This window comes from Budorcas taxicolor, chromosome X (assembly GCF_023091745.1).
Source record: "Budorcas taxicolor isolate Tak-1 chromosome X, Takin1.1, whole genome shotgun sequence".
Taxonomy (NCBI): Eukaryota; Metazoa; Chordata; class Mammalia; order Artiodactyla; family Bovidae; genus Budorcas; species Budorcas taxicolor.
This window is the reverse complement of record NC_068935.1, coordinates 92,850,069-92,874,550: the sequence shown is the minus strand read 5'-3', so window position 1 is coordinate 92,874,550 and position 24,482 is coordinate 92,850,069. Positions and strand designations below refer to the sequence as shown.

Sequence of the window (24,482 nt, the reverse complement as noted above, 5' to 3'; positions counted from 1 at the left end):
GGCCACAGCAATCAGAGCAGAAAAAGAAATAAAAGGAATCCAAATTGGAAAAGAAGAAGTAAAACTCTCACTGTTTGCCAATGACATGATCCTCTACATAGAAAACCCTAAAGACTCAACCAGAAAATTAGTAGAGCTAATCAATGAAAATAGTAAAGTTCGGGATATAAAATCAACACACAGAAATCCCTTGCATTCCTATTCACTAATAATGAGAAAGCAGAAAAAGAAATTAAGGAAACAATTCCATTCACCATAGCAATGAAAAGAATAAAATACTTGGGAATATATCTGCCTAAGGAAACTAAAGACCTATATATAGAAAACTATAAAACACTGATGAAAGGAATCAAAGAGGACACTAATAGATGGAGAAATATTCATGTTCATGGATCAGAAGAATCAATATAGTGAAAATGAGTATACTACCCAAAGCAATCTATAGATTCAATGCACTCCCTATCAAGCTACCAGTGGTATTTTTCACACAGCTAGAACAAATAATTTCAAAATTTACATGGAAATACAAAAAAAACTCAAATAGCCAAAGCAATCTTGAGAAAGAAGAATGGAACTGGAGGAATCAACTTGCCTGACTTCAGGCTCTACTACAAAGCCACAGTCATCAAGACAGTATGGTACTGGCACAAAGACAGAAATATAGATCAATGGAACAAAATAGAAAGCCCAGAGATAAATCCACACACCTATGAACACCTTATCTTCGACAAAGGAGGCAAGAATATACAATGGAGAAAAGACAATCTCTTTAACAATTGGTGCTGGGAATACTGGTCAACCACTTGTAAAAGAATGAAACTAGAACACTTTCTAACACCATTCACAAAAGTAATCTCAAAATGGATTAAAGATCTAAATGTAAGACCAGAAACTATAAAACTCCTAGAGGACAACATAGGCAAAACACTCTCTGACATAAATCACAGCAGGGTCCTCTATGACCCACCTCCCAGAATATTGGACATAAAAGCAAAAATAAACAAATGCGATCTAATTAAAATTAAAAGCTTCTGCACAACAAAGGAAACTATAAGCAAAGTGAAAAGACAGCCTTCAGAATGGGGGAAAATAATAGCAAATGAAGCAACTTTCAAACAACTAATCTCAAAAATATACAAGCAACTTATGCAGCTCAATTCCAGAAAAATAAATGACCCAATCAAAAAATGGGCCAAAGAACTAAATAGACATTTCTCCAAAGAAGACATACGGATGGCTAACAAACACATGAAAAGATGCTCAACATCACTTATTATTAGAGAAATGCAAATCAAGACCACAATGAGGTACCGTTTCACACCAGTCAGAATGGCTGCGATCCAAAAGTCCCCAAGCAATAAATGATGGAGAGGGTGTGGAGAAAAGGGAACCCTCTTCCACTGTTGGTGCGAATGCAAACTAGTACAGCCACCATGGAGAACAGTGTGGGGATTCCTTAAAAAACTGGAAATTGAACTGCCTTATGACCCAGCAATCCCATGCTGGGCATACACACCGAGGAAACCAGAATTGAGACACATGTACCCCAATGTTCATCGCAGCACTGTTTATAATAGCCAGGACATGGAAGCAACCTAGATGTCCATCAGCAAATGAATGGATAAGAAAGCTGTGGTACATATAGACAGTGGAGTATTACTCATCCATTAAAAAGAATACATCTGAATCAGTTCTAATGAGGTGGATGAAACTGGAGCCGATTATACAGAGTGAAGTAAGCCAGAAAGAAAAACACCAATACATTATACTAACACATATATATGGAATTTAAAAAGATGGTAATGATAACACTATATGCGAGACAGCAAAAGAGACACAGATGTAAAGAACAGACTTTTGGACTCTGTGAGAGGGAGAGGGTGGGATGATTTGGGAGAATGGCATTGAAACATGTATACTCTCATGTAAGAAATGAATCACTAGTCTAGGTTCGATACAGAATACAGGATGCTTGGGGCTGGTGCACTGGGATGACCCAGAGAGATGATATGGGGAGGGTGGTGGGAAGGGGGTTCAGAGTTGGGAACTCATGTACACCTGTGGTGGATTCATGTCAATGTATGGCAAAACCAATACAGTATTGTGAAGTAAAAAAATAAAATTTAAATTGAAAAAAGATTTAAAAATGCATATATAAATAAATAAATAGAAAATAATAAAGCAAAACAAAATCACAAGAATTATAAAAAATATATATGAATTTGCTTTAAAATAGAGCCTTTTGCAAGGTAATAGTAGGTTATAAAAATGAAAATTAAAGAAGTAACAAAGGACTGAAAAAATTTTTTTTAATTTAAATGATAATAGTAAAATATATCTAGGAATTTCTCTGGAGCTGTTGTGGGTAGCTAGGGTAAGTTCAGTTTCAGATAGTTCCTTGTTCCAGCTTATACTTCTTCTTGAGGTCTATAGACCCCTTCCAATGTAGTCGGTGCTAACGACAGGGTTTTAATCTGTTGCACCTGTTACTTCCAAAGCAGTTCCCTCTGTTTATTTTGGTTTCTTCTGTTTGCAAGTCTCTTCAGTGTCTAACTTCCACCTTGGCACAAGGGGATGGAGGTGGTCACTTATTTAGGCTCACTTGTTCATTCGTGCTGTGGGGAGGGAGGAACACTGCAAACAAATATCACTGGTCTGTGTGGGGAGTGTGCGCAGTGTCTTGGCCACACTGGCAAAGACACAGACTCGGTTGAGCCTATGTTTTGTGCCCTTCCCAGGTCCAAGCATCTCAGACAACCAGGTGCTTGGAGAGCGCACTATCCCCAGGTGAGGCAACGCATCTTATCACCTCCCCAGTCCCAGCTGCTCATTTTCTGTGTGGCAGTGGGTGCGCCCATCTCAGTTGTGTCATGTGTCTCCTCTGGGGAGATGATCTCTGGCTGTGACCCTCCTGGCAGATGTCAACCATCCAGGATCCCAGGAAGACTTGGTTAGCAACTGGGAGCCTGATCGCAGTTTGGTAGAGGATGCCGTCTTTGGGGCTGAGATTGCCCCTTGCTGGCTCTGTCTGTCTCCTGCCTGCCTCTCTGCCTCCAGTGGGGGATGGGTCAGTCCGCAGCCTGCTTGCTCTCCTCTTGTAGTCGCTCAGTCCTTTGTCTGTGAGCAAGCCTGGCAGTGCCTTAGGTTAGAGCTTTTTGTGGGAAGTTCTCTCTCTCTCTCTCTCTTTTTTCCCTCTCTGGCTATCGCACAGTTTGGGTTACTATCTCATGTTAGCTCCCTGAGATTGTCCTCAGGGCATACAGGCCTGGTCCTTACCCTAAGCAATGCAGCCTGCTCCTCCCCATTCAGCCCCCACTTGCTGGTGGCAGATGCAAGTATCTGGGCTACTTCTCTACTGGGAGTTGCAGTTAGGCGCGTAATCTGTGGTTTTTATTTATTTATTTTTTTCTCCCAGTTATATTGCCCTCTGAGATTCCAAAACTCCCCACAGACCCGCTGGTCCGAGGGTTTCCTAGTGTTTGGAAACTTCTCCTTCATGACTTCCTCCCCAGGACGGGTCTCCTTCCCTAACTCTTTTGTCTTTCCTTTTATCTTTTATATTTTGTCCTACCTCATTTTGAAGACAATGGGCTGCATTTCTGGGTGCCTGGTGTCCTGTGCCAGCATTCAGAATTTGTTCTGTGGAAGTTGCTGAGTGTTCAAAAGATTGTTCAATGAATTTGTGGGGGAGAAAGTGGTCTCCCTGTCCTATTGCTCTGCCATCTTAGCCAGCTCCAGTATTGAAGTTTCTTAGCTTTTGCTTATCTGCTTTGTTCAGTCTGTAAGTCTGACTCTTTGCAACCCCATGAACTGTAGCACATCAGGCTTCCCTGTCCTTTACTCTCTCCCAGAATTCGTTCAACCTCATGTCCACTGAGTCAGTGATGCCATCCAATCATCTCATCTTCTGTTGCCTCTCTTCTCTTGTCCTCAATCTTTTGCAGCATCAGAGTCTTTTCCAGTGAGTAAGCTCTTCGCATCAGGTGGCCAAAGTATTGGATCTTCAGATTCTCCATCAGTTCTTCCAATGAATATTCAGGGTTGATTTCCTTCAGGATTGACTGGTTTGATCTCCTTGCTGTCCAAGGTAATCTCAAAAGTCTTCTGCAGCACCACAATTTGAAAGTATTAATTTTTCTGGGCTCAGACTTCTTTGTGATCCAACTTTCACATCCATACATGACTACTGGAAAAACCGTAGCTTTGACTGTATGCACCTTTATCAGCAAAGTGATGTCTCTGCTTTTTAATATGCTGTCTAGGTTTGTCATAGCTTTTGTTAGAGGAGCAAACATCTTTTAATTTCATGGCTACAGTCAGGGTCCACAGTGATTTTGGGAGCCCAAGAAAATGAAATCTGACACTGTATTCCCTTTTCCTCATCTATTTGCCATGAAGTGCTGGGACCAGATGCCATATTCTTAGTTTTTTGAACGCTGAATTTTAAGCCAGTTTTTTCACTCTCCTCATTCACCTTCATCAAGAGTCTCTTTAGTTCCTCTTCACATTCTGCCATTAAAATGGTGTCATCTGCCTGTCTGAGGTTGTTTCTATTTCTCCTGGCAATTTTGATTCTAGCTTGTGAGTCATCCAGCCCAGCATTTCATATGATGTACTCAACATGTAAGTTAAATAAGCAGGGAGCCAATATACAGCCTTGACATACTCTTCCCAATTTGGAACCAGTCTGGTTTTCCATGTCCAGTTCTAACTGTCGCTTCTTGTCCTGCACACGGGTTTCTCATGGGGCAGGTAAGTATTCCCTTATCTTCAAGAATAACTCACAGTTTGTTGTGATCCACATAGTCAGACTTTAGCATAGTTAATGAAGTAGAAGTAGACGTTTTTATGGAATACATTTGTTTTTTGCTGTGATCCAGTGGATGTTGGCAATTTGATCTTTGGTTCCTCTGCCTTTTCTAGATCCATATTGTACATTTGGAAATTCTTGGTTCACATACTGCTGAAGCCTAACTTGAAGGATTTTGAGCATAATCTTGCTAGCATGTGAAATGAGTGCAAGTGCACAGTAATTTGAACATTCTTTGCCATTGCCTTTCTTTCGAATTGAAACAAAAACTGACCTTTTCCTGTCCTGCAGCCACTGCTGAGGTTTGCAAGTTTGTTGGCATATTGAGTGCAGAACTTTAATAGCATCATCCCTCATCCTTTAGGATTTGAAAGAGCTCACCTCAAATTCCGTCACCTCCACTAGCTTTGTCCATAACAATTCTTCCTAAGGCCCACTTTACTTCACATGCTAGGATGTCTGGCCTTAAGTGAGTGACCACACTGTCATGGCTATCTGGGTCATTGAAAGTTTTCTGTACAGATTTTCTGTATATTCTTGCCACCTCTTCTTAATCGCTTCTGCTTCTGTTAGGTCTTTGCTGTTTTTGTCCTTTATTGTCCCTATATTTACGTGAAATATTCCCTTGATATCTCCAGTTTTCTTAAAAAGTCTCTAGTCTTTCCCATTCTATTGTTTTCCTCTGTTTCTTTGTGTTGTTCACTCGAGAAATCTTTCTTATCTCTCTTTGCTATTCTCTGGTACTCTGCATTCAGTTGGGTGTATATTTCCCTTTCTCCTTTGCTTATCATTTCTCTTCTGTTCTCAGCTATTTGTAAGGCCTCCTCAGACAACTAATTTGCCTTCTTGCATTTTTTTCCCCCTAGAGATAGTTTTGGTCACCACCTCCTGTACAATGTTATAAACCTCCATCCATAATTCTTCAGGCGCTCTCTCTACCAGATCTAGTCCCTTGAATATTATATTCATCACCTCCACTGTATAATGATAAAGGATTTTATTTAGGTCATACCTGAATGGCCCATCTGAGCCAGGGAAGCCCTTGCTTATCTGTAAATCTTTTTATTTCTCTGTTGAATCTGAATGACAGCCTTGCTGGCTAGAATAATCTTGGTTGTAGGTTTTCCCCTTTTAGCACTTTAAATATGCCATGCCATTCCCTTATGAACTGCAGAATTTGTGCTGCAATATTAATGGATAAGTTTATACATGTATGGTAAGTCATTTTAGTCATGTACAACTCTTTGTGACCCCATGAATGCCTCTGTCCATAGATTTCTCCAGTCAAGAATACTGGAGTGGGTTTCCATACCCTCCTCAAGGGGATCGTCCTGACCCATGGATCAAACTCACGTCTCTTACATCTCCTGCACTAGCAGGCAGGTTCTTTACCAGTAACACCACCTAGGAAGCCCAGATAACTTTATAGGGATTCTTTTCCCTTGTTGCTTTTAATATTTTTCTTTGTCTTTAATTTTTGTCAATTGTTGCTTTTAATATTTTTCTTTGTCTTTAATTTTTGTCAATTTGATTAATATGTGTCTGTGTGCATTCTTCCTTGAATTTATCGTATATGGGACTCTGTGATTCCTGGACTTGGGTGACTATTTCCTTCCCCATGTTAAGGAAGTTTTCAGCTGTTATCTCTTCTTATATTTTCCCAGGCCCTTTCTCTCTTCTCCTTCTGGGATTCTTATAATGTGAATGTTGGTATGTTTAATGTTGTCCCAGAGGTCTCTGAGACCATAATCTCTTCTTTTCATTCTTTTTTCTTCATTCTGTTCCACAACATTGGTTTCCAGCATTTGTCTTCCTGAGGACTTGTCTGTTCTTCTTCCTCATTTATTCTTGTATTGTTTTTTTCAAATTTTCATTTATTGTATTCTTCAACTCTTTGTTTGTCCTTTATATCTTCTACCTCTATGTCAAACATTTCTTCTATTTCTCTGCCTGTGCCTCCATTCTTTTTCCAAGATCTTGGGTTATCTTTACTATCATTACTCTGAAGTATTTTCTGGGTAATTTGCCTATCTCCACTTCATCTAGTTGTTTTTCTGGGGATTTATCTTGTTCCTTCATCTGGAATATATTCTTCTGTCTCATTTTGTCTAACTTTCTGTGTTTATGGTGTCTGTTCTGCAGGCTGCTGGATTATCATTCATTCTACTTCTGCTATTTGTCCCCTGCCTGGTGAGGCTGGTCTAGAGGCTTGTGCAGGCTTCCTGGTTGGAGTACTGGTGCCTGCCCACTGGTGTTTGGAGCTGGATCCTAACCATTTGGTAGACAGGACTATGTCAAGGAATGTGTTTAGAATTTGTTTAGAGGTGGCTGGGGACTCAGTAGGTAGCCTGTCTACTGATGGATAAGGCTGTGTTCCTGCCCAGTTAGTTGTTTGGCCTAAGGCTCCTCAGCTCTGGAGCCTACAGGCTGTTGCTGCTGCTGCTGCTAAGTCGCTTCAGTTGTGTCCGACTCTGTGCAACCCCATAGATGGCAGCCCATGAGGTTCCCCCGTCCCTGGGATTCTCCAGGGAAGAACACTGGAGTGGGTTGCCATTTTTTTCTCCAATGCATGAAAGTGAAAAGTGAAAATGAAGTCGCTCAGTTGTGTCCAACTCTTAGCGACCCCATGGACTGCAGCCTACCAGGCTCCTCTGCCCATGGGATTTGCCAGACAAGAGTACTGGAGTGGGGTGCCATTGCCTTCTCCCTACAGGCTGTTAGTTGGAGCCAAAATAGGTCTTGCTGCCAAAATAGCAGCCTCCAGAAGAGCTCATGCCAATGAGTACTCCCCAGATTCTCTGCCCTCAGGGTCCTGTCCCACCATGAGCTACAGCTACCCTGTAACTCCCCAAGAGTTCTTCCAAAACCATCATGTAGGGCTGACCCATGTTCCTCTAAAGTCATTGTTTTTCCCCTGGTCCCAATGCACTTGAGATCTAAACACCCTCTAAAAGTGGACTTTCTCTTTGCCCCTATATTTTGGAGTTCCTACAATCAAGCCCCACTGGCCTTCACAGCCAAATGCTCTGGGGGATCTTCCTCTTGATGACAGACCCCTAGACTTGTGATCCTAATGTGACACTCAGAACTCTCATTTCTATGGGAGAAACTCTGCTACATAAATATTTTCCAGTTTTGGGGTCACCCACCTGATGGTTATGGGATTTGATTGTATTGCAAATGTGCCTCTCCTACCATCTTGTTGTTGCTTCTTGTTTGTCTTTGGATATATAATATCTTTTCTGATAGGTTTCAATCTTTTTGTTAATGGTTATATTCAGCAGTTAATTGTGACTTTAGTATTTTTATGAGAGGAGGTGAACCTAAGTCCTTCTACTCAGCCATCTTGCCTTCAGCACCCATAAAGAATCTTCTTTTATGGAAGAACCCTGAAACATGAACAGGTGATTTCACACAATTCCAAGGTACAGCTTTCTGGAGGGACAGGAACAGAGCAGCAGTTCACTGAATTGTCATCTCCAGTGTCAGTGACACCTCTTGTTCTTCACCATGTCTTTTGGTTCTCCACAGCATACATTTTCTGGCCCATTTCATGAAAAGAAAAGGTATCATGGAAATATTCTGGAGGATAGTTGAAGGCACTAGTGAATGCAAGCCAATAAATCCCTGGATAGTTGAACTATCCAGTTTTGCCTGACTTATACCTCTTTGGGTTCCAACTGGGCAGTGTTCCCTCTGTTGTCTCTGCACCCTGAGATAATGTTACAGGGTAACTCCAAAACTGTGCAAGTTTCTCTATTATGCTTGCTACAAACTGGTTGTTGCACTCTCCTCCAAGACTTTGAAACTCCCCCTCTATTCTGACTGATCTTCCTGACAGTGAAGTGACTTTGAGAGTGTAGGACCTTTTCTACTTCATATAAATAGAAGGGACTTTGAGGAGTATGCTCCTCCCCTGGGAGGGAGCACAGGTCTTATTCCATTTTTTCTTTCTTTTTTTCTTTTGTCCTACCAGGTTATGTGGAAACTATATTGCTCTTTCAGAAGTTTGAGGTCTTCTGTCACCATTCAGTAGATATTCTGTGAAAACTGTTACACATGTAAATGTGTTTTTGATGTATTTGTCAGAGGAGGTGGCCTCCATGTCCTAGTACTCTGACATCTTGATCCACTCTCTCATTCAAGAATTTTTATAATAAATAATTTTAGACAATTCCATTAACTGTGTTATCTCATCATTTATGTCTTTTGATGGTCTTTTTAAATGCAAATTGAAATTTCATAGTTGTTTGTATGTTCAATGATTTTAGTTTATATAGTGGACATTGTACACATAATTTGAGGGGAAAGTATTGCTTTTATCTTATGGAGATTAATATTTTTATTTTACCTTTTTGTGTGTTGTGATTCAAACATTAATTCCATTTTCAAAACTGAATTTAGACAAATACTATGGCACCCCATTCCAGTACTCTTGCCTGGAAAATTCCATGGACGGAGGAGCCTGGTAGGCTGCAGTCCAGGGGGTCGCGAAGAATCGGACACTACTGAGTGACTTCCCTTTCACTTTTCACTTTCATGCATTGGAGAAGGAAATGGCAACCCACTCCAGTGTTCTTGCCTGGAGTATCCCAGAGACGGGGGAATCTGGTGGGCTTCCGTCTGTTGTGTCGCACAGAGTCGGACACTACTGACGTGACTTAGCAGCAGTAGCAGCATGTGTGCACCACCTAGTGGTCAGTGTGGGACTTAGGTGAAGGTATTTTCAGTTCATTTTCCAAATTCTTGGTAGGCTAATTAGGGTCACATCAAAGCACTCACAGATCAAACATGAGCCCATGAGTTCAAAACCACTTCTTGCAATTTCTCTTCTAAACGGTTCCTTCTCCCATATTTTTCCCCTGGTGGCTCAGATGGTAAAGAATCTGCCTGCAATGCAGGAGTTTGGGGTTCAATCCCTGGGTTTGGGTAGATCCTCTGGAGGAGTGCATGGCAACCCACTCCAGTATTCTTGCCTGGAGAATCCTTATGGACAGAGGAGCCTGGCAGGCTACAACTCATGGGGTTGCAAAGAGTCAGACATGATTAAGCAACTAAGCACAGCACAGTGCCAGTTCCCTACGCTCTCATTTTCTGTCCTCTGTTCAGAAACCACACACTCTCTTGGTTGTATCACTTCCAGAAACAAGTTGCAAGAGGATCAGTTCAGTTCAGTTTCTCAGATATGTCCAACTCCTTGTGACCCATGGATTGCAACATGCCAGGCTTTCCTGTCCATCATCAACTCCCAGAGTTTGCTCAAACTCATGTCCATTGAGTCGGTGATGCCATCCAACCATCTCATCCTCTGTCGTCCCCTTCTCCTGCCTTCAATCTTTCCCAGCATCAGGGTCTTTTCCAATGAGTCAGTTCTTCACATCAGGTGGCCAAAGTATTGGAACTTCAGCTGCAACATCAGTCCTTCCAATGAATATTCAGGACTGATTCCATTTAGGATGGACTGGTTGGATACCCTTGCAGTCTAAGGGACTCTCAAGAGTCTTCTCCAACACCACAGTTCAAAAGCATCAATTCAGTGCTCAGCTTTCTTTATGTTCCAATTCTCACATCCGTACATGACTACTGGAAAAACCATAGCCTTGACTAAGTGGACCTTTGTCAGCAAAGTAATGTCTCTGCTTTTAAATATGCTGTCCAGGTTGGTCATAGCTTTTCTTCCAAGGAGCAACCGTCTTTTAATTTCATGGCTGCAGTCACCATCTGCAGTGATTTTGGAGCCCCCCCAAATAAAGTCTGTCACTGGTTCCACTGTTTTCCCCATCTATTTGCCAAGAAGTGGGGGGACTGGATGCCATGATCTTCACTTTTTGAATACTGAGTTTGAAGCCAGCCTTTGCACTCTTCTCTTTCGCTTTCATCAATAGGTTATTTCTTCTTCACTTTCTGTCATAAGGGTGGTATCATCTGCATATCTGAAATTATTGATATTTCTCCCTGCAATCTTGATTACAACTTGTGGTTCATCCAGTCTGGCATTTTGCACAATATACTCTGTATATCAATTAAATAAGCAGGGTGACAATATATAGCCTTGATCTACTCCTTTCCCAACTTGGAGCCAGTCCATTTTTCCATGTCTGGTTCTAACTGTTGCTTCTTGACCTGCATACAGATTTCTCAGGAGGCAGATAAGGTGGTCTGGTGTTCACATCTCTTCAAGAATGTTCCACAGTTTGTTGTGATCCACACAGTCAAAGGCTTTGGCATAGTCAATAAAGCTGAAGTAGATGTTTTTCTGGATGCTTAGGAAGCATCACTATGAACAAAGCTAGTGAAGGTGATAGAATTCCAATTGAGCTATTTCAAATCCTAAAAGATGATGCTGTTAAAGTGCTGCACTCAATATGCCAGCAAATTTGGAAAACTCAACAGGGGCCACAGGAATGGAAAAGTTCGGTTTTCATTCCAGTCCCAAAGAAAGGCAATGAAGGAGGATAGAGACAGGAAATTTTCATATGAAGTTTTGTGTTGTCTCCTTGATGTCATGGTTCCACCTAGAGAAAGGACCTTATCCCTGAGACTTTTGATTCCTGAAGGTTTCCTTAATGGACTACTCAGGACTACCTTTGCCGTCATTACTCCCACTGTGGGACCAAAACAGAAGTAGAGTAAATAAAAACCTGAAGAATTTCTCACATTCTCTCTATCTTTAGAAGTTCTCTTTTCCACTCCTTAGGCCAGAACATCAAGGCTTCTCCTGTATTGAATGCCCTCTGCTAAACAATGCTAACTTCTGGGTTTCATAACATGTCCAATTCAGGCTTGGGATGCTGAAGGAGAAAAATTATGTTAAAGTCATAACTGTCTATGTGGTATTTTAAACTTTGATTTTTTTCCCCAATTCATCTGCCTGTATTAACTTTTCAGTTTTCAAATATGTGTTCATGGATTGTATCAAAATTTTATATTTGAGTTAGAGATAAAAGAAGGTCCCGTAACTGGATCTAGCTGTATATGTTTTGTAGATAGTTTGCAGTTGAGTCTTGCATTTTTATCCACTCTTAGAACCTCTCTTTTAAGTAGTGCATTTAGACCAGTGGTCCCCAATCTTTTTGGCACAAGGAACTGGTTTTGTGAAAGACAATTTTCCACAGGCCAAGTTGGGGGTTTGTGTGGGATGGTTCAGGTGGTAATGCAAGCAATGGGGAGTAGCAGATGAATCTTTGCTTGCTCACCTCCCACTCACCTTCTGCTGAACAGCCCAGTTCCTAATTGTCTAAACCAAGGGTCCCAGTTGAGGACCCATGGTTTACACAATTCACATTCAAAGTGATTTATTAGTATGGTTGGATTGAAATATACCATCTTACTGTTTTTCCATTCATTGCATTTGTTCTTTGTTTATTCCCTCTTTCAATTTTTCTCATTTTGAGTAATTTTTTTCAGATTTTATTATATTTTATTTACTTTACAGTATTGTATTGGTTTTGCCATACATAAACATGAATTTTTATGATCCTATTTTATCTCCTCTATTTAATTATCATGTGTACATCTTTTCAAATAATTTAGTGATTCCCTAGGGCTTACAATGTACAGTTTAAAATAATTTGGATTTACCTTCAAATAATACTATTTTTAATATAAATTTATTTATTTTAATTGGAGGTTAATTACTTTAGAACATTGTATCGGTTTTACCATATATCAACATGAATCTGCCACAGGTATACACATAGTATAATTACCTTAAAACAGAATATTCCCAATTTCTTCCTTCCTTTCTTTGTGTCACTACTGTAACCATTTAACTTTTACATTTGCAATAAAACCCAATACATTGCTAAAATTATTGCTTAAAACAGTCCAGTTGTTTTAATGAAATACAGTTGACATACAATATTATGTTTTAAGTTCACTACATAATGACTTGACATTTGCATACATTATAAAACAATCAGTATAAGTCTGTTAACCATCTGTACCAATACAAAATTATTCAGCTCAGTTCAGTTTAATCACTCAGTCGTGTCCGACTCTTTGTGACGACATGAATAGCAGCACACCAGGCCTCTCTGTCCATCACCATCTCCCGGAGTTCACTCAGACTCATGGCCATCGAGTCAGTGATGCCATCCAACCATCTCATCCTCGGTCGTCCCCTTCTCCTGCCCCCAATCCCTCCCAGCATCACAGTCTTTTCCAGTGACTCAACTCTTCACGTGAGGTGGCAAAAGTACTGGAGCTTCAGCTTTAGCATCATTCCTTCCAAAGAAATCCCAGGGCTGATCTCCTTCAGAATGGACTGGTTGGATTTCCTTGCAGTCCAACGGACTCTCAAGAGTCTTCTCCAACACCACTGTTCAAAAGCATCAATTGTTCGGTGCTCAGCCTTCTTCACAGTCCGACTCTCACATCCATACATGACCACAGGAAAAACCATAGCCTTGACTAGACGGACCTTAGTCGGCAAAGTAATGTCTCTGCTTTTGAATATACTATCTAGGTTGGTCATAACTTTTCTTCCAAGGAGTAAGTGTCTTTTAATTTCATGGCTGCAATCACCACCTGCAGTGATTTTGGAGCCCCAAAAGATAAAGTCTGACACTGTTTCCACTGTTTCCCCATCTATTTCCCATGAAGTGATGGGACCGGATGCCATGATCTTTGTTTTCTGAATGTTGAGCTTTAAACCAACTTTTTCACTCTCCTCTTTCACTTTCATCAAGAGGCTTTTTAGTTCTTCTTCACTTTCTGCCATAAAGGTGGTGTCATCTGCATATCTGAGGTTATTGATATTTCTCCCAGCAATCTTGATTCCAGCTTGTGTTTCTTCCAGTCCAGCGTTTCTCATAATGTGCTCTGCAAATAAGTTAAATAAGCAGGGTGACAATATACAGCCTTGACGCACTCCTTTTCCTATTTGGAACGAGTCTGTTGTTCCATGTCCAGTTCTAACTGCTGCTTCCTGACCTGCATACAGATTTCTCAAGAAGCATGTCAGGTGGTCTGGTATTCCCATCTCTTTCAGAATTTTCCACAGTTTATTGTGATTCACACAGTCAAAGGCTTTGGCATAGTCAATACAGCAGAAATACATGTTTTTCTGGAACTCTCTTGCTTTTTCCATAATCCAGCTGATGTTGGCAATTTGATCTCTGGTTCCTCTGCCTTTTTTAAAACCAGCTTGAACATCAGGAAGTTCATGGTTCACGTATTGCTGAAGCCTGGCTTGGAGAATTTTGAGCATTACTTTACTAGCATGTGAGATGAGTGCAATTGGGCAGTAGTTTGAGCATTCTTTGACGTTGCCTTTCTTTGGGATTGGAATGAAAACTGACCTTTTCCAGTCCTGTGGCCACTGCTGAGTTTTCCAAATTTGCTGGCATATTGAGTGCAGCACTTTCACAGCACCATCTTTCAGGATTTGAAATAGCTCAATGACAATTCCATCACCTCCACTAGCTTTGTTCATAGTGATGCTTTCCAAGGCCCACTTGACACATTCCAAGATGTCTGGCTCTAGATTAGTGATCACACCATCATGACTATCTGGGTCGTGAAGATCTTTTTTGTACAGTTCTTCCGTGTATTCTTGCCACCTCTTCTTAATATCTTCTGCTTCTGTTAGGTCCATACCATTTCTGTACTTTATCGACCCCATCTTTGCATGAAATGTTCCCTTGGTATCTCTAATTTTCTTGAAGAGATCTCTAGTCTTTCCCATTCTGTTCTTTTCCTCTATTTCTTTGCATGGATCGCTGAAGAAGGCTTTCTTATCTCTTCTTGCTATTCTCTGGAACTCTGCATTCAGATGCTTATGTCTTTCCATTTCTCCTTTGCTTATTATTACAATATTATTGACCATATGTTTTGTGCTGCATATTACATCACTGTAGCTTATTTATTTTATAACTGGAGATTTGTACTTCTTAATCCTTTTGACCAATTCACTCCCTACCTCCACTCTGGCAACCATCCATTTGTTCTCTCTATCTATGAATCTGTTTTCATTTTGTTTTGTTTTTTAGATTTTACATATAAGTGAGATCCTACGGCATTTGTCTTTCTCTGTCTGACTTATTGACTGATCTATAGTACCTTATAGATCCATCCATGTGGTTGCAAATGGAAAGAGTTCATTTTTATGGCTAAGGAATTTTCCATTGTTTACATTTATGCATATGTGTGTGTGAGAGAGAAAGAGAGATATATCTTCTTTATCCATAGATGGACACTTAAACAGCTCCCATATCTTGGCTATTGTAAATAGTACTACAATGAAAAACTTTTTACAATCTTTACAGATTATTATATTTTTGATCTTTTTCTTAATTTATTTATTTTAATTGGAGGCTAATTACTTTACAATATTGTAGTGGTTTTTGCCATACATTGACATGAATCAGCCATGGGTGTACATGTGTTCCCCATCCTGAACCCCCCTCACACATCCCTCCCCATCCCATCCCTCTGGGTCATTCCAGTGCACCAACCCTGAGCATCCTGTCTCATGCATTGAACCTGGCCTGGCGATCTGTTCCATATATGATAATATACATGTTTTAATGCTATTCTCTCAAATCATCCCACGCTCACCTTCTCCCAGAGTCCAAAAGACTGTTCTATACATCTCTGTCTCTTTTGCTGTCTCACATATAGGGTTATTGTTACCAGCTTTCTAAATTCCATATATATGCATTAGTATACTGTATTGGTGTTTTTCTTTGTGACTTACTTCACTCTGTATTCTGTACTTCAACTGTATGCTCCAGTTGCATCCATCTCACTAGAACAGATTCAAATGCATTATTATTAATGACTGAGTAATATTCCATTGTGTATATGTACCACAGTTTTCTTATCCATTGGTCTGCCAGTGGAAATCTAGGTTGCTTCCATGTCCTGGCTATTATAAACAGTTCTGCGATGAACATTTGGGTACATGTGTCTCTTTCAGTTCTGGTTTCCTCAGTGTGTATGCCCAGCAGTGGGATTGCTGGGTCATATGGCAGTTGTACTTCCAGTTTTTTAAGGAATCTCCACACTATTCTCCATAGTGGCTGTACTAGTTTGCATTCCCACCAACAGTGTAAGAGGGTTCCTTTTTCTCTGCACCCTCTCCAAAATACAGTATTTGTTGACTTTTGGATAGCAGCCATTCTAACCAGCCTGAGATGGTACTTCATCATGGATTTGATCTGCATTTCTCTGATAATGAGTGATGTTGAGCATCTTTTCATGTGTTTGTTAGACATCTGTATGTCTTCTTTGGAGAAATGTCTGTTTAGTTCTTTGGCCCGTTTTTTCATTGGGTCATTTATTTCTCTGGAATTGAGCTGCAGGAGTTGCTTGTATATTTTTGAGATTAATTCACCTTGCTTATAGCTTCCTTCATTGTGCAAAAGCTTTTAAGTTTAATTAAGTTCCATTTGTTTATTTTTGCTTTTATTTCCATTAGCCTGGGAGATGGGTCATAGAGGATCCTACTGTGATTTATGTTGGAGAGTGTTTGCCTATGTTGTCCTCTAGGTGTTTTACAGTTTCTGGTCTTACGTTTAACCTATTATAAGTTTATTTTTGTGTATGGTGTTAGAAAGTGTTCTAGTTTCATTCATTTACAAATGGCTGACCAATTTTCCCAGCACCACTTGTTAAAGAGATTGTCTTTTCTCCTTTGTATATTCTTGCATCCTTTGTCAAAGATAAGGTGTCCATAGGTGTGTGGATTTATCTCTGGGTTTTCTATTTTGTTCCATTGATCTATATTTCTGTTTTAGTGCCAGTACCATACTATCTTGATGGCTGTAGCTTTGTAGTATAGCCTGAAGTCAGGCAGGTTGATTCCTCCAGTTCCATACTTCTTTCTCAAGATTGCTTTGGCTATTCGAGGTTTTTTTTGTATTTCCATACAAATTGTGAAATTATTTGTTCTAGTTCTCTGAAAAATACCGTTGGTAACGTGATAGGGATTGCATTGACTCTATAGATTGCTTTGGGTAGTATGCTCGTTTTCACTATACTGATTCTTCCAATCCATGAACACGGTATCTCTCTCCATCTATTTGTGTCCTCTTTGATTTCTTTCATCAGAGTTTTATAGTTTTCTATATATAGGTCTTTTATTTCTTTAGGTAGATATATTCCTAAGTATTTTATTCTTTTCGTTGTAATGGTGAATGAAATTGTTTCCTTGATTTCTCTTTCTGTATTATCATTGTTAGCGTATAGGAATGCAAGGGATTTCTGTGTGTTAATTTTATATCCTGCAACTTTACTATTTTCATTGATTAGCTCTACTAATTTTCTGGTGGAGTATTTGGGGTTTTCTATGTAGAGGATTATGTCATCTGTAAACAGTGAGAGTTTTACTTCTTTTTTTCCAATCTGGATTCCTTTTATTCATTTTTCTGCTCTGATTGTTGTGGCTAAAACATCCAAAACTATGTTGAATAGTAGTTGTGAGCGTGGACACCCTTGTCTTGTTCCTGACTTTAGGGGAAATGCTTTCAATTTTTCACCATTGAGGATAATGTTTGCTATGGGTTTGTCATATATAGCTTTTATTGTGTTGAGGAATGTTCCTTCTATTCCTGCTTTCTGGAGGATTTTATCATAGATGGATGTTGAATTTTGTCAAAGGCTTTCTCTGCATCTGTTAAGATAATCATATGGCTTTTATCTTTCAATTTATTAAAGTGGTGTATTACATTGATTGATTTGCCAATATTGAAGAATCCTTGTATCAAGATAAAGCCCACTTGGTCATGATGTATGATCTTTTTCATATGTTGTTGGATTCTGTTTGCTAGTATTTTGTTAAAGATTTTTGCATCTATGGTCATCAGTGATATTGGCCTGTCAGTTCAGTTCAGTTCAGTTCAGTCACTCAGTCGTGTCCGACTCTTTGCGACCCCACGTATTGCAGCACGCCAGGCCTCCCTGTCCATCACCAACTTCCAGAGTTCACCCAAACTCACGTCCATCGAGTCAGTGATGCCATCCAGCCATCTCATCCTCTGTCATCCCCTTCTCCTCCTACCCCCAGTCCCTCTCAGCATCAGAGTCTTTTCCAATGAGTCAGCTCTTCACATGAGGTGGCCAAAGTATTGGAGTTTCAGCTTTAGCATCAGTCCTTCCAAAGAACACCCAGGACTGATCTCCTTTAGAATGGACTATTGGCCTGTAGTTTTCTTTTTTGTGGCATCTATGTCTGATTTTCATATTAGGGTGATGGTGGCCTCATAGAATGAGTTTAGAAGTTTACCTTCTTCTGCAATTTTCTAGAAGACTTTGAGTAGTGTAGGTGTTAGCTCTTCTCTAAATTTTTGGTAGAACTCAGCTGTGAAGCCGTCTGTTCCTAGGCTTTTGTTTGCTGGAAAATTTCTGATTATAATTTCAATTTCCATGCTTGTGATGGGTCTGTTAAGATTTTCTATTTCTTCCTGGCTCAGGTTTGGAAAGTTATACTTTTCTAAGAAGTTGTCCATTTCTTCCAAGTTGTCCATTTTATTGGCATATAGCTGCTGATCGTAGTCTCTGATGATCCTTTGTATTTCTGTGTTGTCTGTTCTGATTTCTCCATTTTCATTTCTAATTTTATTGATTTGATTCTTCTCCCTTTGTTTCTTGATGAGTCTGGCTAATGGCTGTCAATTTTATTTATCTTCTCAAGGAATCAGCTTTTAGCTTTGTTGACTTTTGCTATGGTCTCTTTTGTTTCTTTAGCATTTTTTTCTGCCCTAATTTTTATAATTTCTTTCCTCCTACTTACCCTAGGGTTCTTCATTTCTTCCTTTTCTAGTTGCTTTAGGTGTAAAGTTAGGTTATTTATTTGACTTTTCTCTTGTTTCTTGAGGTAAGCTTGTATTGCTATGAACCTTCCCCTAGGCACTGCTTTTACTGAGTCCCATAGGTTTTGGGTTGTTGTGTTTTCATTTTCATTCGTTTATATGCATATTTCTTTTTTTATTTCTTCTGTGATTTATTGCTTATTCAGAAGTCTGTTGTTTAGCCTCCATATGTTTGTATTTTTAATAGGTTTTTTTGTGTGTGCAGTTGATACCTAACCTTACTGCATTGTGATCAGAAAAGATGCTTAGGATGATTTCAGTTGTTTTTTTTTTTAATTTACCAAGGCTTGATTTATGGCCCAGGATATGATCTATCCTGGAGAAGGTTCCATGTGCACTTGAGAAAAAGGTGAAATTCATTCTTTGGGGGTGAAATGTCCTATAGATATCAGTTAGGTCTAACTGGCCCATTGTATCATTTAAAGTTTGTGTTTCCTTGTTAATTATCTGTTTAGTTGATCTATCCATAGGTGTGAGTAGGGTGTTAAAGTCTCCCACTATTATTGCGTCATTGTTAATTTCTCCTTTCATACTTGTTAGCATTTGTCTTACATATTGTGGTGCTCCTATTTTGAGTGCATATATATTTATAATTGTGTTATCTTCTTCTTGGATTGATCCTTTGATCATTATGTAGTGTCCTTCTTTGTCTCTTTTCACAGCCTTTATTTTAAAGTCTATTTTATCTGATATGAATATTGCTACTCCAGCTTTCTTTTGGTCTCTATTTGCATGGAATAACTTTTTCCTGCCCTTCACTTTCAGTCTGTATGTGTCCCTTGTTATGAGGTGGGTTTTTTGTAGACAACATATATAGGGGTCTTGTTTTTGTATCCATTCAGCCAGTCTTTGTCTTTTGGTTGGGGCATTCAACCCACTTACATTTAAGGTAATTATTGATAAGCATGATCCCGTTGCCATTTACTTTGTTGTTTTGGGTTCAAGTTTGTATACCCTTTCTGTGTTTCCTGTTTAGAGAAGATGCTTTAGCATTTGTTGAAGACCTGGTTTGGTGGTGCTGAAATCTCTGAGCTTTTGCATGTCTGTAAAGCTTTTGATTTCTCCTTCATATTTGAATGAGATCCTTGCTGGTACAGTAATCTGGGTTGTAGGCTTTTCTCTTTCATCACTTAAAGTATGTCCTGCCATTCCCTTCTGCCCTGAAGAGTTTCTATTGAAAGATCAGCTGTTATCCTTATGGGAATCCCCTTGTGTGTTATTTGTTGCTTTTTCCTTGCTGCTTTTATATTTGTTCTTTGTGTTTGATCTTTGTTAATTTGATTAATATGTGTCTTGGGGTGTTTTACTTTGGCAACCTCATGCGAAGAGTTGACATTGGAAAAGACTCTGATGCTGGGGGGGATTGAGGGCAGGAGGAGAAGGGGACTATAGAGGATGAGATGGCTGGATGACATCACTGTCTCAATGGGCGTGAGTCTGAGTGAACTCTGGGAGTTGGTGATGGACAGGGAGGCCTGGCGTGCTGCAATTCATGGGGTTGCGAAGAGTCGGACATGACTGAGAGACTGAACTGAACTAAACTGGAGTGTTTCACATTGGGTTTATCCTGTGTGGGACTCTCTGGGTTTCTTGGACTTGGGTAACTATTTCCTTCCCCATATTAGGGAAGTTTTCAACTATTATCTCCTCAAGTATTTTCTCATGGTCTTTCTTTTTGTCTTCTTCTTCTGGGACTCTTATGATTTGCATGTTGGGGCATTTAACATTGTCCCAGAGGTCTCTGACATTGTCCTCATTTCTTTTAATTCATTTTTCTTCTTTCCTCTCTATTTCATTTGTTTCTACCATTCTATCTTCTGTCTCACTTATCCTATCTTCTGCCTCCATTATTCTATTATTTGGTCCCTCCAGAGTGTTTTTGATCTCATTTATTGTATTATTCATTATTCATTGACTCTTTTTTGTTTCTTCTAGGTCCTTGTTAAACATTTATTGTATCTTCTCATTCCTTGTCTCCAGGCTATTTATCTGTAGCTCCATTTTGTTTTCAAGATTTTGAATCCTCTTTACTATCATTATTCAGAATTATTTTTCAGGTAAACTCCCTATCTCCTCCTCTTTTGTTTGGTTTGATAGGCATTTATACTGTTCCTTTACCTGCTGAGTATTTCTCTGCCTTTTCATCTTGTTTACATTTCTGTGGGTTGGGGTGACCTTTCTGTATTCTGGCAGTTTGCGGTTCCTCTTTATTGTGGAGGTTCCTCCCTGTGGGTGGGGTTGGACGGGTGGCTTGTCAAGGTTTCCTTGTTAGGGAAGCTTGTGTCGATGTTCTAGTGGGTGGAGATGGATTTCTCTTTGGAGTGCAGTGGAGTGTTCAGTATGAGTTTTGAAATGTATGGGCTTGGTTTGACTTTGGGCAGCTGGTATATGGAAGCTCAGGGCTATGTTCCTGCGTTGATGGAGAAAATGTGTGGTATGTCTTGCTCTGGAACTTGTTGGCTCTTGGGTGGAGCTTGCTTTCTGTGTATATATGGAGGCTGTTGGATGAGCTTTTGTCAATTGATGTTCCCTGGAATCAGAAGCTCCCGGGTGTTCTCAGGTTTTGGACTTAAGCCTCCTGCCTCTGGTTTTCAGTCTTATTCTTATAGAAGCCACAAGACTTCTCCATCCATACAGCAATGATGATAAAACATCTAGGTTAAGTGAAAAGCTTCTCCACAGTGAGGGACACTTGGAGAGGTTCACAGAGTTACATGGAGAAGAGAAGAGGGAGGAGGGAGATAGTGGTGACCAGGACGAGAAGAGGGGGAATCAAATGGAGAGAGAGCACGCTAACCAGTAATCAATTCCCTATGTGTTCTCACTGTCTGGACCCCTCAGAAAGGTTCACCAAGTTACACAAAGAAGAGGGAAGAAGGAGACAGAGCTGGCCAGGAGGAGAAAAGGGGGAATCAAAAGGAGAGAGACAGATCCAGCCATAACCAGTTCCCTAAGTGTTCTCGAGGCAATGGCACCTCACTCCAGTACTCTTGTCTGGAAAATCCCATGGACGGAGGAGCCTTGTAGGCTGCAGTCCATGGGGTTGCTGGAAGTTGGACATGACTGAGTGACTTCACTTTCACTTTTCACTTTCATGCATTGGAGAAGGAAATGGCAACCCACTCCAGTATTCTTGCCTGGAGAATCCCAGGGATGGGGGAGCCTGGTGGGCTGCCGTCTATGGGGTCGCACAGAGTCAGACACGACTGAAGCGACTTAGCAGCAGCAGTAGCAGCAAGTGTTCTCCACAGCCTGGAACACACTAAGAGGTTCACAGAGTTGGGCAGAGAAGAGAAGGGAGAGGGAGGAGATAGAGGCATCTTGGTGGAGTAATCAAGATTGGGTTGTTAAAGGTAGAATTTGGAATTGATAACAAATGCCAAAAAGCAAAGATTAAAAACCTAGAGTAGAGGTTAGACTCTCAAAAATACAATATTAAAAAAACAAAGCAAAGTCACAAAAATTATAAAATATATAAATGAAGTTAGCTTTAAAAATAGGGTCTTTTTTGCAAGGTAAGAGTAGGTTATAAACATGAAAATTAACGGAGTAACAGAGGACTTAAAATTTTAATTTTTTAATTAAAAAATTATAATAATAAAAATATATCTAGGAATTTCTCTGGAGCTGTTGTGGGCAGTGTGGGGTCAGTTCAGTTTCAGATATTTCCTTGATCCAGCTTATACTTTTCAAGATCTATAGGTCCCTTCCAATGTAGTTGGTGCTAACAACAGGGTTTTAATCTGTTGTACCTGTCACTTCCAAAGCATTTCCCTCTGTTTATTTTAGCTTCTTCTGTTTGCTGGTCTCTTCAGGTCTAATTTCCGCCCTGACACACGGGGGTGAAAGTGGTCACTTATTTAGGCTCACTTGTTCAGTCGTGCTGTGGAGAGAGAGGAACACTGCAAACAAATATTACTGGCATGTGTGGGGAGTGCTCACAGTGTCTCGTTCTCACTGGGTTCCCCACCCCGCTAATGGCGTGTGCGTTTTCACAGTCTACAGTCTCAGGCTCTAGGTTGCTCTGCTGGGGAACTGACTGAGGCGGGCCCTCAGTTGCATGCACTTCCCAGGTCTAAGCCGCTCTGGTTCAGGTTCTCCGGTACTCCACAAAGGCACAGATTCAGTTGGGCTTGCGTTTTGTGCTCTTCCCATGTCCAAACAGCTCAGGCGACCAGGTGCTTGGCGAACACAATCTCCTCAGGTGGGGAGTGTGTCTTATCACCTCCCCAATCCCAGCTGCTTGGTTTTCTGGGTGGCAGCAGGTGCGCCCATCTCAGGTGTACCATGTGTCTCTTCTGGGGAGCTGATCTCTAGCTGTGACCCTCCCGGCAGATGTCAGCCATCCAGAATCCCAAGAAGTCTTGGTGAGCAACTGGGAGCCTGCTCGCAGTTTGGTAGAGAATGCCTCTCTGGAGGAGAGATTGCTCCTTTCTGGCTCTGCCTGCCACCCACCTGCTCCCCTGTCTCCGGCAGGTGATGGGCTGCTCTGCAGCCAGCTACCTCTCCTCTGCTATTTGCTCAGGCCTTTGTTCTATAAGCGGGCCCAGCAGTGCCTTGCTGCTGCTGCTGCTAAGTCGCTTCAGTCATGTCCAACTCTGTGCGACCCCATAGACAGCAGCCCACCAGGCTCCGCTGTCAATGGGACTCTCCAGGCAAGAACACTGGAGTGGGTTGCCATTTCCTTCTCCAATGCATGAAAGTGAAAAGTGAAAGTGAAGTCGCTCAGTCGTGACCCGACTCTTCGCGACCCCATGGGCTGCAGCCCACCAGGCTCCTCCGCCCATGGGATTTTCCAGGCAAGAGTACTGGAGTGGGATGCCATTGCCTTCTCTGAGCAGTGCCTTAGGTTAGGGCTTTTCATGGAATAGTTCTCTCTCTCTTTTTTTCTTCCCCCTCTGTCTCTCTCTCTAACTAGCCTACAGTTTGGGTTGCTATCTCACGTTAATTTCCTCAGATTGCCCTCAGGGATTTCAGGCCCAGTCCTTACCCTAAGCAATGTAGCCTATGTCTCCCTGTTCAGCCCCCACTTGCTGGTGGCAGATGCAAGCGCTGGGAGTTGCCGTTAGGCACATAATCTATGGGTTTTATTTATTTATTTTTCCTCCTGGTTATCTTGCCCTCTGAGATTCCAAAACTCCCCACCAACCCGGCAGTGAGAGTGTTTGCTGGTGTTTGGAAACTTCTTGTTTAAGACTCCCTTTGCAGGACGGATCTCCATCCCTACCTCTTTTGTCTCAATTTTTATCTATTATATTTTGTCTTAACTCCTTTAGAAGACAATAGGCTGCCTTTCTTGGTGTCTAATGTCCTCTGCCAGCGTTCAGAAGTTGTTTTCTGAAATTTGCTCAGCGTTCAAATGTTCTTTCAATGAATTTGTGGGGGAGAAAGTGTTCATCCCGTCCTATTCCCCTGTCATCTTAGGACTGCCCTATATTTTTGTTCCTCAGGGAAATATCCAGAAGTGAAATTGCTCAATCATGTGGTAATTCTACATTTTTTTAAAGGAAGCTCCATAATGTTTTCCATAATGACTGCATCAGTTTAAAATCCCACCAAGAGTCCACAAGGGTTCCCTTTTCTCCACATCAGATATTTTTAGAACAGTTAAGAATATGGAAAATAAAAATATATTTTGCCTTCAATATTACTTTTCAAGTGCTCTTACCTTAATTCAGTTCAGTCCAGTTGCTCAGTCATGTCTGACTCTGCGACCCACGGACTGTAGCACACCAGGCCTCCCTGTCCTTCGCCAACCCCCAGAGCTTACCAAAACTCATGTCCATTGAGTTGATGATGCCATCCGAACATTTCATCCTCTGTCATACCCTTCTGTTCCTGCCTTCAGTCTTTCCCAG

At 40.8% G+C, this 24,482-nt stretch overlaps 1 protein-coding gene across 6 annotated transcripts in view; it reads left to right on the top strand.

The window, feature by feature from the left end:
- The window catches only part of PFKFB1 (6-phosphofructo-2-kinase/fructose-2,6-biphosphatase 1), a 132,779-nt gene that overhangs the window by 46,668 nt on the left and 61,629 nt on the right, over positions 1–24,482 (top strand). Inside the window, exon 2 of one of the 6 annotated variants that reach the window (XM_052662826.1) lies at positions 3,945–4,087. The exons of the other annotated variants lie outside the window; for them this stretch is intronic. The gene's annotated coding sequence lies outside the window, so the exon portion shown is untranslated. The remainder of the gene's footprint in view (positions 1–3,944; positions 4,088–24,482) is intronic. 6 annotated transcript variants of the gene reach the window in all.